Here is a 15,160-nt window from a genome sequence, read left to right on the forward strand (position 1 = left end):
TCAGGCATGATCTCCCTTTCACAAAGCCAAATTGCATGGGGTCTAGAGTTTTGAGATTTCCTATATCTTTGTTAATCAGGTCCATGATAATGCGCTCCATAACTTTACATATCAGACTCGTCAGGCTAATGGGGCAATAATTCCCAGGGCCTGCAGTCGCTCCCCCTTTATAGAAAGGGATGACTGTAGCAGTGTGCCATTTGGTAGGGACAAAGCCTGAGGTGAGGCTGTGACTGAACAGGACACACAGATGTGGTGCCAGTTCACTTAGTAGTTTATGTAGAACACAGCCAGGGATATTGTCGGGTCCCATGGAAGCTGTATTCTTGGCCTTGGACAATGCAGCTTTAACCTGTGCTGCAGTAATGCTGGGTGCCTGGCATTCTTCTGGTATTGTGATTGGTCCTTTAGGGGGGAGAGAGGGGTAAAGTTGGCACTGAATCTGTCAGCCAGTATGTTGGTAATACCTGTTGGCTGAGTATAGGAGGTACCAGTGTGCAGTATCTCAGAGCAAATCTGGGTATTGTCATGGAGGTGCTTGATGTAATTATGGAATGCTTTGTGATTGTTTTTAGTGTCTGCTGCAATTCTGCCTTCATAGCTGGCTTTAGAGGATTTGATGAGGGATCTCTACTTTTTGCTGAGGCTAATAAGGGAGTGTTTCCAGTCTTGGGACTTCACCTATTTCTGCAACAGTTTCTTCCTTCTGTTGTAGAGTTTATTAATGGCAGGGGACCACCAGATTGGCTTCCTTTTTTTGGAGGAGAGCATCTTGGTTCTGTTGGGTATGGCTAGTTTTCTGCATTTGTGTACATGTCTGTACAGTGCATTGGTCTATGATTCAGCAGTCATGCAGCTATTTTCCATTGGCATGGGTACTGTGAAGTTAGCCACCTGTGTTTTTAGGAGACCAAAGTCAACTTTGGAGAAGTTTCTCAAGGTGGTTACCTTTGTGGGGGTGTATGGGTGAGATGTGGATTTCCATGGTGATTAGTTTATGGTCAGATCTGACCAGGGAAGGATTGACTATTGGTGTAGAGTAATGGTCAACCATGTTAGTAATAACCAGGTGAATGATGTTGCTTACTCCAGTGGGGGTCAGAATGAGCTGGTCCAGGACATTGGACTTGATGAATTCCAGGAAGCGTTTGGCCAGTGTATTGGTGTTTGAGTACTTTTCTCAATTGATGTAGGGGTAGTTGAAGTCTCCTAGTAAGACAGAGTGTTGGGTTAGACCTTGATAGATTCCAGGGTGCTTAGGAACATGGTGTAAGAGTCTAGGGACATGGTTGGGGACCTAGACCAGGCTATGACCTGGATCACAGTCTTACCCAATGTTAGATGTATCTGAAGTATCTCAGATGCGTTATGCTGGGTTACTAGTCTGGTGTTGTGCATATCCTTTATGAATATGGAGAATATGGAGACACCATCACCTTTGGAGCTTTGGTCCATGTTTCGGGGCTGAAAGGTGTGGAATGAGTTATAGCCTGGTAGTGCAGGAGTGCTTTCTCCCGCTTTAAACCAGGTCTCTGTTACAGCACAAATGTCGATGTTCTCCATTTTGAGGAGTGCTTCAAGCGAATGCATCTTGAGATTTAGACTTCTAGCATTGAGCAGCATGATCCTCAGATTGCATTTATTTATAGCTGTTATGATGGTAATTTGGTCTTTGGAACACCACCTAAAAAAGGCACTATAGGGGTGGCAAGAGCCTTAGCCAGTATCTGGAAACCCAGGGGTGACAGATGTAGGCCATCTCCGGCAAAGCATTGAGGCCTGTCAATCATGACATCCCAAGCAGACAGATACTGGATCCCCTTAGAATGACACCAGAAACTTAGCCAATTGTTGAAGTCAATCCTTTTTTGTTTGTACTGTGGTAGCATTCTGGGTGATGGCAGGATACTGCTCAGGGCTAGTGTCATACCTGCCTGGGTCATATAATCCGAGAGCTCCACCACGTCTCTTTTCATGTAGTCCAGGGAGGTGCATCTCATGTCATTCACACCCACATGGGCAATGACAGAGTCAAACTTGTACTTGTTGTGGTGTGACCTGAGTGCGCGTGTTATGTGTCAGATTCTGGCACCTGATAGACAGCTGACTGTTACCTTCTCCTTATTCAACCTAGTGAGTGGGACATCTGTGTGCCTCACTATTGAGTCACCTATGATTTGTGAATTGGGCAAGGTGTTTAGCTTTAGGGGCTTAGGTTGAGGGACACACTGTGGAGGTGAGCAATGTGTCCTGTGGTTTGTGCTGTGTTGAGGTGGTCAAGTGTGTTTCTGTCTTGGAGGTCTCTGCTTTTTGGGTACATTTCTATTGAGAGCCTCCACGAAGGTGGGTCTGTGGTTTGTGTTTTTATGTGAAAGCTGTGATAGAAGGTATTCTGGATGCTATGTGTTCCATGTTGTGTGGTGCAGGTGTTGAACTCCTCCTCTTGACCAGCTAGTCCGGTTTTGGCTGAAGAGTGCATAGCTTCCAATTTGGTGATATAAGTGCATCTCTCATGAGTCTGAGTGTTGGGAGGTAAGAGGAGAGGGTTGTCTGTGTACATGAGGCAGTTGCTGCACTGCCTCTGAATGGCCAAGTACATCCAGTTAGTAAGAGAAAGCACAAGGAACTGCCCTTTAATCATGCCAGGAGCATGTGGTCATAACTACTAAGTACTCAAGCTATTTCCATGAAGAATGACTCGTGCTGATGCCACTTAGGTGTGCTACAATAATTGCTACAAAAACCTGTTGAAGTGCAAAGTGATTAAGTTATTTGAAGTGCAAGAGAGAAAGAACTAGCAAGATCTAAGGGAAAAACTGAAGAGCAGACTTTCTGGCACCAGTACTAGTTTACCTCAGCTCGGCACCACTGCAAGGAGCTTAAATAAGTGCAAACCCATGCAAACATGGGCTTTTAAACCAGAAAGTTGAAAGGTATGGAAAAACTGCCCGAACAGCCAATGAACTACAATTTCTGGGCCAGAAACCACTCCTCTTGTGGTAGATAGGCGACCTAGTGCTTACCACTCCCACTGATATGCTAGAAGGCTTCCCTCCAACACTGAAAGCCTTCAAATGTTTTATTGATTCAGTCACTACCGAGGAAGTAATTAATGTGAACGCTGATGTATTTTATTGCTTGACACCATCATATCTCTGTTTTGCATATATTTCAAACTCCCTGCCTGTGAATATTTGACTAATGTATATCTTCTGACTGTTGCTGAATGTAATATGTTTAAAACGGTTTATCTTCAAAATGTCGAATGCCATAATGTCTAATGTTCATTTGGTTGATAAACAACATCTAAACCCAAAACATTGAATGATCAGAATGTCTAAAATCATTTAATTGAAAAAGCAATGACATCACCTCTACTATTTTGCAGGGGGCTATGCACCCCTGCACCCCCCATGTGGAGGGTTGTACCCCCCACCTCCCCACTTAAATATACCAACTCTGATATCGCACTACAGTGCAGAAATGGGTAAATTCGATAATTTTGACATTGTGAGTTTAGACTAATTTTATTTTAACATTTTGATCATTCAATATAGTGCATTCAACCAATTCATTTCCAACCATTTAGCATTCAACATTTTGCACATATAATTAACACATTTATAATTAATAATAGTTAAGCAAGTATATGAATACTTTACTGCATTATTGCTGTGATGATAGTATCCATTGCTGGATTCCGTTCATGAGTACCCTGGACAGACCTTTACCTCTGTAGAAGTACACTAAAGTGCCATGTGTTTTAGATTACCTACGTACTTAAGGTGTTGCTATTGATGTGGTAGTTAGCAGGAACATTGCCATCACCAAAAGGGATGATAATACATTTTTGCATTGAGTTTAAGGAAATGACTTTGGAACCAATCATTTGTTTGTGTAAGACCCTCTTGTAGGATGTTGGCATCATTTGGAGATTCTATGACCACTCCCAGTTTGCAGTCATCAGCAAACTTTGTCAGCCACAAACCTTTAGTTTTTGCTTGCACTTTGGAGAAATAGATTCCAAAAAGTAGAGGTCCCAGGACTGATCACTGTGAAACACCACTGGTTACAGGTCTGCTGTTGGAGGTGACTTCCCCTATTTTGACTATATGTGTTCTATCAGTGAGCCAGTTTTCAACCCATCTAATGATATAAGGGTTGATACCTAGCTGGGTGAGTTTGTCAATGATGCCTGAGTGGGCGATAGTGTCAAATGCCTTGGCTAAGTCTAGGTAGGCTGTATGCACAGATTTCCCCTTGTCCAGGGCCTTGGTGAGTGTTTCAAAGAAGTACAACAAGTTTAACGGGCATGATCTCCCTTTGACAAATCCAAACTGAGTAGGGGCAAGTGACTGGAGATTACCTATATGTTTGTTGATATGGTCCATGATGATTCGCTCTATGGCCTTGCAGATAAGGCTAGTCAGGCTAATAGGTCTATAGTTCCCAGGGTCAGTGGAAGCACCATTGTTGTGCAAGGGAATAATGGTGGCCATTCTCCATTCATCAAGGATGAAGCCAGTGCTTAGACTATGACTGAAAAGAGTATCCAGTGGTGTTGCTAATTCTTGTTTGAGCCCATGTAGGATGCAGCCTGGGATATTATCAGCTCCCATAGATGCTGTGGTTTTGACATTAGAGAGGGCCTTTATGACCTGCTCTTTAGAGAAACAAAGTAGGGGGCAGGTGTTAGGGATGTCATGGGGTATTTGTAGCAGGGACAGGGAAGTGACGTTTTCACAGAACCTGCCGGCCAACAGGTTAGCTATATCCAGAGGTTCAGTATATGTGGTATTATTAACTACCAGTTTGGCACAAGCCTTATTTGTTTTTTTAATCTGAAGAGTGAGTGTTTCCAGTTTAGGGCTCGCTCCCTCTTACAACAGTTTCTTCCTCTTGCTGTAAAGCCTGTTAATGGCAGTTATCCACCAGTCAGGTTTGCTTTTCCTTGATGAGCTTGTTTTGGTCCTATCAGGTATGACTGAGTCAATGCAGTTATACAGGTGTTTGTATGAACCATTGGCGTAGAACACTACACAGTTGCCAATTCCATCGGGGGGGGGGGGGAGGGTGCAGTGAAGCTATTTATACCATCCTGTAAGAGGTTATAATCTGCTTTGGAGAAGTTTTTTTAGTTTAACTGCTATGTGTGTGTGTGTGGGGGGGCAGGTCAATATTTACTTCGAATAAACACCATATCCAGGATGATAACACCTCTTGTGGGGGTGTCAACCAGCTGGTCCAAGGCAATGGAGTTAATGAAGTCAAGGAACCTTTGGGCATGTGAGTTTGAGCAATTTACCCAGTCAATGGATGGGTAGTTAAAGTCATCCAAAACCATGGTGTTTGGATGTATCTTGATAGACTCAAGTAGATCCAAATAGCAAGAGTGGGTGTCCTGATTCATGGAGGGGGTCCTGTAGCTGGCAATGACTTCAGTAGGTGTCCTACCAACAGTTAATTGCACCTGAAGTATCTCCAGGGAATCATTCTCTTTAACCAATCTGGAGGTGTATATTTATCTTTAATGAATATTGCTACACCACTTCCTTTAGTTTTCATGCCTACAATTTGTGGTTTGAATGTGTAGAAGGAGATGTAACCTGGTATGGACAATGTCTCCGTGACTGCACAGATGTCTGCATCTTCCACGGTGAGGACTGCTTCTAGTGAGTGCAGTTTCATGTTAACAATCTTAGCGTTTAGCAGAATAACCTTGAGGTTGTTTTTAGATGGAGTTTTTACATCAGGAATTTTGACCTTGAGACAGTGCCTAGAAAAGGCACTATGGGAGTGTCAAGAGCCTTAGCCAGTAGCCGAAATCCCAGGGGTGGCAAAGACCATCTGTGGCAAAACATTGAGGTCTGTTGATCATGTCATGCCAGGCTGAGAGATACAGGATCCCCTTAGAATGACACCAGAAACTAAGCCAATTATTGAAGTCAATAATTTTCTATTTGTAGTGTGGCATCATCCTAGGTGAAGGTAAAATGCTGCTTAAGGATAGGGACATACATGCCTGAGACACATAATACAAGAGCTCAGTCATGTCTCTCTTCATATAGTTCAAAGAGGTACGTCTCAAGTAATTCACACCAACATAGACTATGACAGAGTCATAACAGTACCTGTTGTCGAGAGACTTGAGTGTATGTATGATATGGCAGATCCTAGCACCTGACAGACAGCTGATTGTGACCTTTTCCTTATCCAGTCTGGTGAGAGGGACATCTGTGTGTGTTACTATGGAATCACCTATGACTAATATGTTTGGTTTTGTGTTTTGCCTTAAGGGCTTGACAGGTGAGACACTAGTGCATAACCTATTGTGTGTATTGTGTTCTGTAGAGGAAGTATTATGTGTAGCATGCTGGTGTTTGTGTTTGGAAGGTCTCTGGTGTTTAGGTATGTTTCTGGCAATGACCTCCACATATGTAGGTATGTGTGATATATGTTTGTGTGGAGTAGGAGGTGAGGTGTGCATGCTGACAATCCACTCTTTGTCATATGTACTGACCAGTGTGTGAGAGAGCACAGATTCAAGGTTCTTAATATAGTTGCATCTCTCACATGCTGAGTTTGTGTGAACTAGGAGTAGAGGGTTACAGGTGAACATGAGGCAGTTGCTACACTGCCTCAGGATGCCCATGTCGACCAAGCTGGCTGGAGAAAATGTGCGAAATTGTCTGTCCATAGTGTTAGGTCAGGAAAAGAGGTCACACTTAAGAATGGTTAGTGGGAGAGGTATGTTGGTACCTTTGAGGTGTTCTACCTGACAGTAGAGCAGGGCCACAAAAAACCTCTGGAGGACCACAAACAAAGTGCTATGGGAAAATTAAACAAGCAAAATGCTTGTGTCTATACAGTAACCACCACTACACGGCAGTGTACATTGGTGTGTTACATGCAAATAATTACAAACATGGGGCTTACATAAAATAAGAAATAATCCTTTTAACTCAAATGAGCCAATAAGGACGTTATGTCTGAGCACTAGTCCAATCACCCTCAATTAGATGAGACTCAGACAGCACTCTCCTCCCACAAGGGTGCAGAAGGGCGTTCACCAGCAAGGGTGGCTTGAATTTAATGTTCAGAAGTTGCAAAACAGACCCAGAAACAGCAAACCTGGAACTGGGCTATGCTACAGCTGAACTAGTACAGTATACAATAAAATATGGCAAAAAACATTTCAGACGATTCAAACAGACAGTAGAATTCAAATACAAATTAAAGTGCAAATTAAGAGCAAAACCAGGTACTTATAGTGAAGCAACGGATGGCTCATATCTTTCAGTATCTCAGTGAAGGACTGGCTTTAATGCTCAAGTGATACCAAACAGTCTGGATTCAGCAAGTCTGAATCTGGCCTATGCTATAAAATCCAGATGTACTAAAAATTCAAAATGCATAAAATCACATTCACAACATAAAAAAAAAAATTGGTTTAAATAAACAGCAATTCCCAGCTTAGAAAGGTGTAGGCCACACTCTCCTGTCACAAGAGTCTAGACCACAAACCCTTCCAATGTAAAACAACTAGTTCTGGAGCCCAAGTGCTTACATCAGTACAGAGATAACATGTTCTTTATATATTTTGAATACTGCTTTTAAGTCCATGTTTTGCTGCTGGATTCTTATTAATGTCTGTTCCATGCAGCCTTATTCATAACATCTATCAAAGATGTATTTCAGTAGCTTTCCACTGATACAGAACCTGCAGTTACCTTCCAACTTTGGGTCTGCCCTATTCTTTAATGCTTGTATCTGTGTTATAATATGAATAATCAAAGTGAATAAATTGCAGTCACTCAGTACCAAGATCAAAATGTATAAAAAACTGAGCAGTGATCCAGTTTTCTTCCTTCATGAAGGAGATTTGCTATTAGACAATGATTAGCTCTGTCTATTGTCCTGAAGTTTGGTCACCTTCACAGTTGCACTACTTCATTGCTTAACTCAGGGTTACTTTTGTGGTTTGTTTTAATGTTCTCAGTGCCTTTCCCAAACACATATTATGACTATCTCAATTTTTTATGTCTTGCTGTTTTATAACATTTTGTTTTTAAATGAATATACATCATTAATTTTGGTTAAAGCAACGCAAAAGTGACATAAAACAAGCTACAACAATGCAGTTTACTCTAACTGCTATGTTCTATTTTAAGTTTTCACTGGAAGAAGAGTTGTTAACTTATACCACAGACAGGTGGAGTAACAGTCCAAACATAATTCTCCCTTCATTTATATCTGTACATCTTCACATCCTGTATGTTATTTACCTTTGCCTGACAGCAGCCTAAAACATCTATTTAAATGACAGGAAGCTAGTTATATTTTTAAGGAACATTGTGATTCAAAAGACAATGCCACTGAAAGAATTACCTGTAAGTGCTAACACTTACCCTCTGGATAGTGTTTTTCCACTTCAGCATTGACTCCCAAAAGTGGCTCCTTCATCAGTTCAATTTACAGATGTTTATGTCAGGTGTACTGTTACCATCAGACAAGACCAGTGCATCAGTACAAAGGTAGATTAATCTGTTTTAAACGCAGTGTTGTTGTCATGCTGTACTCACCCATATGAATTGTTTTTGTACATTTACTGAGGAAATTATAAAATGATAGTGCAGGGAAGTGTTATTATACATTTTTCACCTACATTATGGCTTGCAAAGTATATGAGCAGTGTATTTGTAATATTAAGACTGGTATTCATAGTCAACTTGCATACTATGTGGTGTGCGATTGTGCAGAAGAGAGCCATGTGGGCTGTAATGATTCATAGTCCGCTGTTGTACTGCAGAGTAGTGAGGAAAACTGCAAGTTATAGGATACATTGAAATGACTACATAATCACATTCAAATGAAGACACAAATGGAAATGAACCAATAATGACATGCAAATGCATATAGGTGTAACATTACTGCAAGAATTTGTGCACACTGTCTATATGTCACTAGATAACAGATAAGCACATAGGAAATATTTGAGATGCAGAAAGCTAAAATGCTTGGGACCTCAGCCATATCTGTTAGTCTTCAGTACCACTAGATCTTATCCATTAGCACATCACCATGTAAGACATCAGGAAGCAAAAAAAAAAAAATGATAGCAGTAGATAACATTTAACGATTTTGTAGAACAGGAGATTATTGACTGTTTCCACATAGGCCATAATATTGCACAAAACTTGGTTGATGTGTATTGCCAGCATGGGGAATCTGCAATAATTTGTAGCCTGCCAATCCGTATGGGGACCTTTCAGATATCAGCTGGGAGCATAGTAGATATAGCTTAGACCTCTACCTCTTGAGTATTTAACAAGTTTCTCAGTCATGTTTCTACATATGGATGAGTATGTCTGGCATCCTAGTATGCCAGAAGAGACAGCCATCACTGTGTGTGTCTTTTATGACATTATCCACCTCCTTGGGGTAATGTGTGTCACAGACTGCACTTATGTAGCAATAATGGCCCAACCTTGTCCACAGTCACATATGTATGATAACTGTGAAAGTTATGATTCAATGAACATTTAGGTCATGTGCAGTGCATGTGGGATCATAACTAATGTGTTATTCATATACATGGCAATTATATAAGAAGCATTGCTACTTCTTGAGAGGTGACATTCCATAGGGCCATCTAGTTGGTAAAAACAAACACTGTGACTCTGAGAAATGTAGACAGGTAAATGGGAAGTGTGGTATGTAGCAATTTTCTCACATGTCTCTACTGTGTTGTAGGCAATGCTAGATATCTATTGGAGCCCTGGGTAATACATCTGTGTGGAAACTACAAAGTGTTACTATTCTGCAGAGCAACAAGGCACATGTATAACTAGAAGCATCATTGAGCATTTAGCCAGCTCAAGTACTTAATATGCCTTGGGGCAGAAATACACTGTGAGTCAGCCAGAGCCCGAAGGATTTTTGTAGGATGTGACATGCTACACAATATGATCAAATGGAAATGGGAAGGCCAAGACCATGATGCAGGTACATTAGGGCTGTAACATATGACAGTATTGGGCACCCCTGCAAGGCTGAACTGTGGTGGGTATAACTGAGTCAGATGCTGTGTGCTCATCAGCTGCTAGAGGCTTACAGGAAGAGCATCACTGGAGTTTGCAGCCATGGAAGAACCCTCACCAACTGGGGACATTGAATTTTCAGACTGTACAGCCTCATGTTCATCTGTGAGTGAGACTGTGACTTCTCTATCCTCTCCACCCAGGATGGAGACAAATAGTGCCACTGTGTCATCTGATTGTGACCCTGATATAGGTGTCTTGGCATTATCATGAGCCCATTAATGGTTGACAACATTATCCTATTGTACTGCCCCCAGACTCCACTGTTGTCATTGCTTCAGTGGAATACACAACACAAGAAACATCAGAAGGCATATATCTATGTGTAAAAAATGTGGCCTTGTGTAATGCATGCTAGGGATGTTCATATAACAAGAAATGTACAGTGTACACACTCATCCATTGCCATCCTGACATGGCTGAATCAACATGAACAGACCACAACTCCAAATCAGGTTGAATACCAGATGTTTCTATGTGAAGATTCAAGTGGTAGATGCTGTGGTTAGGCAGCAGTCTATTTATGTAGTGGAGTTATAAAAATATCAAGTCTATGTAGTGCTAACATGGTGTGTCATCCACAGTGATGTGTGTGAGTCATCCTTATGCAAGTATCCCGGATGGCGCAATGGTGCAGCGGTTAATGTTGTCACCTCACAGCAAGTGGTTCTCCAGTTCAGTTTTTTGCTGGGTTGCTTTCTGTGTGGAGTCTGCATGTCATCTCTGTGTTCATGTGGGTTTCCTCTGGGTGTGCTGGTTTCCTCCCATGTTACAAAGACATGCGTCTGGAACATTTCTCCTCGGGCCTTCACTGAAAATTGTCTCACTCCAAGTTGAACTTTCCCAGTAAACAAATGTTAAATAAATAAATAAAAATAAATAAATAAGTATCCACTCCTCCTGGGATGATCACTATACTGTAATTTCCATTCAGGGGCATAAAAAAAAATCTCCTCAAATTCTGTTAGTCCCCCTGGCCATCTTAGAAATGTGTACTAACCCTAACCCTGGTCCTGCCCCTAATCTTATTGTGTATCTTAACTTAAAAAAAATCATTTCCCATAACACTACCACTATTCAGGCAAATTTGAATTGAATATAGTCAGGTTATAGGTATTGTATTGGACAAAGAAATTTGTTTCCTTTTTTGAGGTACTGAGTGGTGATATGTTGTTTGTATGATATGATAAATGTTCAACGTGTCAGGGTGCATGTTTTCTATGTCAACAAAGTGACTTACTGACTATTCATTATATAATCGTTTAAGCATAGTACAGCTGTATCCGAAGCCATATGCTCCCATATACTGCTGGGATATGCATGAATGTATAGAGAGTGCTTTGTAATGAGTACAATTTGTGTGCACATAAGGCATGCAGGTAGATATATTACTTATTGCTCCCTTTTGGGCCACTGCATTTTACTGTGACCTCATCAGAGCTGTTTAAGGGTGTACAAAACATTACTGCTTTCACATGTTGTTGCCTATAGATTCACATTCACTTGTAAGGTTTGCACACCTTAGTGCTCAAATTGGTGTTGTATTCTCTTCCTTTTTAACTTTATACTACTTTGGGTACTGCTTAGGAAGTTAAACCAAATACAACAAATGTGTATGAATCACTTTATTTTATAGACAGGCATATGAGCCAAATGCTCAGGCATGTATGTGAGATTCTGACCTTGTGAGCTCATGTAGAGACCTGCATGAGTGCATAGAGTCATGCTGCTGAGCAGGCACAAACTGCATTACTTACAGTTCAGTAATCACAGTGTATGAGTAATTCACTGGCTACCATTTTACTTCTCATTAAAGTGCTACAGTTTTTCTGAGGATATTTATATGACAATGGCTTCTACTGTTAGTGACCAGTGCAGAGTACCTGACTGTTGAATCATGCTCTGTCTCCATCTCTCTGTCACAGAGTGTATCATGGTGCCATTTCATTTTCCCTTTAGAGAAGTCAATGCTTGGCATGACCTGGCTGAGGCACTTGCTAGGGGTCACAGGAATTATCAGAATAGGTGAAAATTGCAAGCATTGAAGATCTCCATCCATGAAAAGCAGAGGTGGAGGTGTGGGTGGGGTGTATTGTAATATACATGTAATATGTATAACAGGGTCCTGAAGAGGCCATTTACACAGTGGGATTATGCTGAACCATCTCAAAGTGCCAGCATGCTACTTAGTGTGTTCCTGTGTGTATGAAAATCATATATGTGTAGCTCAGTTTTCTGACATTCGAGGGACACACATGTGTCTGGTTTCCAGGATGAAGGTTATGGGGCATAGGTATGGGATAGTAGGCTGTAACTCTTTTTTTCATATCTTACCTTCCACTAAGCACAGCTTGCTGATCTGACCCTTTCTGTTTCAGCAGGAGCAGAATGCAATTTAAATGATGCAGGCTATCAAAGAAGGCAAAATAAAGTGCCAGCTAGTCAGCATTTGTAGTACTGACCTATACTGATTCATGCTATACGTATTATATATAGTATATATCTATATCTATCTATATTTACATCTCTAGCTATCCGTAGCTACATCTATCTATCTATATCTATATATCTATCTATATCTATATCTACATCCGTCTATATCTATCTATATATCTAATGCTATATCTATCTACATCTATATTTACATCTATCTATCTATATATATCGATGTTTATCTATATCTATGTCTAGATCTATCTATACATACAGATACACTCCACTGGTAGTAGGGGTTCTGTTAATGCAACCTTCTCCTTGTGTGTCCACCTTGCAGATCCAGATGACGGATTGGGGCAGCTGGTGCTGCAGCTACAGCCCTCTCCTGTTGTGGCTATTGTAGTGGAGGGCAAAGGGGCTGGGAGTGCCTTGGTGAAGGGATATTGACCTCTTATCAGCAGGAAGCCCAGCACCATTGGCTATAGTGATCCAACCACAGCTTGAGCATTTGTTGAAGGTTGCAGTTGATGGTGTGAAAGACAAAATAATTATATCATGAAGAACATCTTGGAGTGAATTGCAGATTTTGCTAATTAACCCAGCTAACCCCAATCATCAGGCCATCAGAGGAGGGAGTAGCCTGTATGCCCAGCTACCCTGATCCAACTGGAGGTGATGAATTGCAGAAGTGTTCCTCTGGGTTGTGGCAGTAGCAGTCACACTGCTTTTGCATCACCGTATTTGCAGGTTAGTGTACTCCCTTAATATTGTGTTCAGTACCATACTTTGTGCATTGTACTATCACCATTTTGTGCCCTCTATGTATTTCTGTCCATTCTGTGTCTCCCCTACCTTGAGTGTGAACATTCACCTGCTTGCCCGTAATGTTCTTTGTTTTTCTGTTAACTCCTGCACACCATCCCACCCCCCCCTTTCCTTCGCCTGCTTTCCTATTACATTTTCCCTTCATTCTTTCTCTTGTTATAAATAAAAAAGGGGACCTAGCCCCACAAAATAGTGGTTGTCCTGCCGTTTTTCCTAGCCTGCACTCTGCTTTGTGTTGGCTGGTTAACTGTTTGAAATGTCGGGACCTGCTAGAGTGAGTCCTGAAATATGGAGGCTGAATGGCCAAAAGACTGGGCTTACATTTCTTGGAATATTCCCTTTTCTCTGAGGTATTGTAATCTCAGATTTGGTATATATAAGCTTGTGGAGGTAGGGTGTATGTGTTGGGGCTTGCTCCCCACAAAAAGAAGTTTTAAGGAGAAGCGTGTTCTTCTAAATGTACTCTTCTCCTGTATTTTGGTCCTTTTTTTCGGCTTGTCGGCACTCTGCATTTTGAGTGCCAACATCTCAGTAGTAAGCCAAGTTGTCTTCCTTTGTCTTCCTCTGCTTGCTGTCTTCTCATTTTCCTACTTTCCTATATACTCCCTCTCCTAATCCTTTTATGCCTCATTCAGATGCGTATGTTACTGCGTAGCTGCTTATTGCTATATGACGATTTATATGGTCCTTCATTTGGATGTACAAGCATTCACTGCATTGCTTTCTTATATGCTGCTAGATGCTGTCTCATTCAGATATGCAGGATTTGGTATACTAATATTTTCATCTCTCATGAGATTTTGGGCAAGGTAGCATGTGGGCGCTCTAGATAATGTACCTTGTGCCTCTGTGGGGATCTTTCCCTGTAGAGATGTATCTGGATGCATCTTTGCTGCACATCTAAGTGGAACCAATGCAACACTGAAAAGTTGCCTGTCCATTTTAGATGTGCACTTAGTATACTCGCTGCTGTGTATTATAGCAATGCAGATTAAGCTCTGTACAGAAGTGCAGAGCATCTTTATGAATTACAGCCTATGACTTATACTGCTGAAGTTGGGAAACAAGAGGTCCATGTAACACAACTCCATGCATTAGCTACAGTATATAAAGTTAAGTCTTATAAGAATGCAATGGATCATATCAGGCTCAGCTGGGAATTCCTTACAGTTTTAGTTATGACTGTGCCAAGTGAAACCTTGCCCAGAGGCTATCAACTGCCTTTGTAATATATTTTGGAGTTATTTTATCTTCATTTTGTTTACTTTTTGCTAATAACTGGGGGAAGCTTACTGGGCAAAGGTGCCTGAAATAGAATCAAATATGACGAACTTGGAGATAAAGTTGCCTTTCTCAGGGTCAGGCAGTTGTCTTGTGATAGTTATGTGATTCAGATGATACTCCTTCTGCTTGGAATATTAAGTTCATTTTCAGCTAATTATACCAGCTGCTCACTTAAGGATGCCCAATTCTTTAAACGAATGTGAGTTTTTAATTATTTGTCAGAAGACCCATTAAATTTATCATTATATTTAATTTTCTGGTACAGCACAATGTAAATGATTACCTTAAGGTGCCACTCTGAAACAAACCATGCCTTCCATTTGGTAACAAATAAGTGATATAGGAAGTTACTTAAATACATTTATACTAATAATGAATATCTACTTATTGTAATGCAGAGTTTAATACCATCAACATGCTCATAACTTTAAGATACCAGATTTATGGATTGCCTCACTTTGTACAAGGAGTTAAACAGGTTATCAAACTAGCAATAAAAAGATCTGCCTTATCAG

The sequence above is a fragment of the Protopterus annectens genome, chromosome 4.part0, assembly GCF_019279795.1.
Source record: "Protopterus annectens isolate FY-2018-M chromosome 4.part0, PAN1.0, whole genome shotgun sequence".
In the NCBI taxonomy this organism is placed as follows: domain Eukaryota; kingdom Metazoa; phylum Chordata; order Ceratodontiformes; family Protopteridae; genus Protopterus; species Protopterus annectens.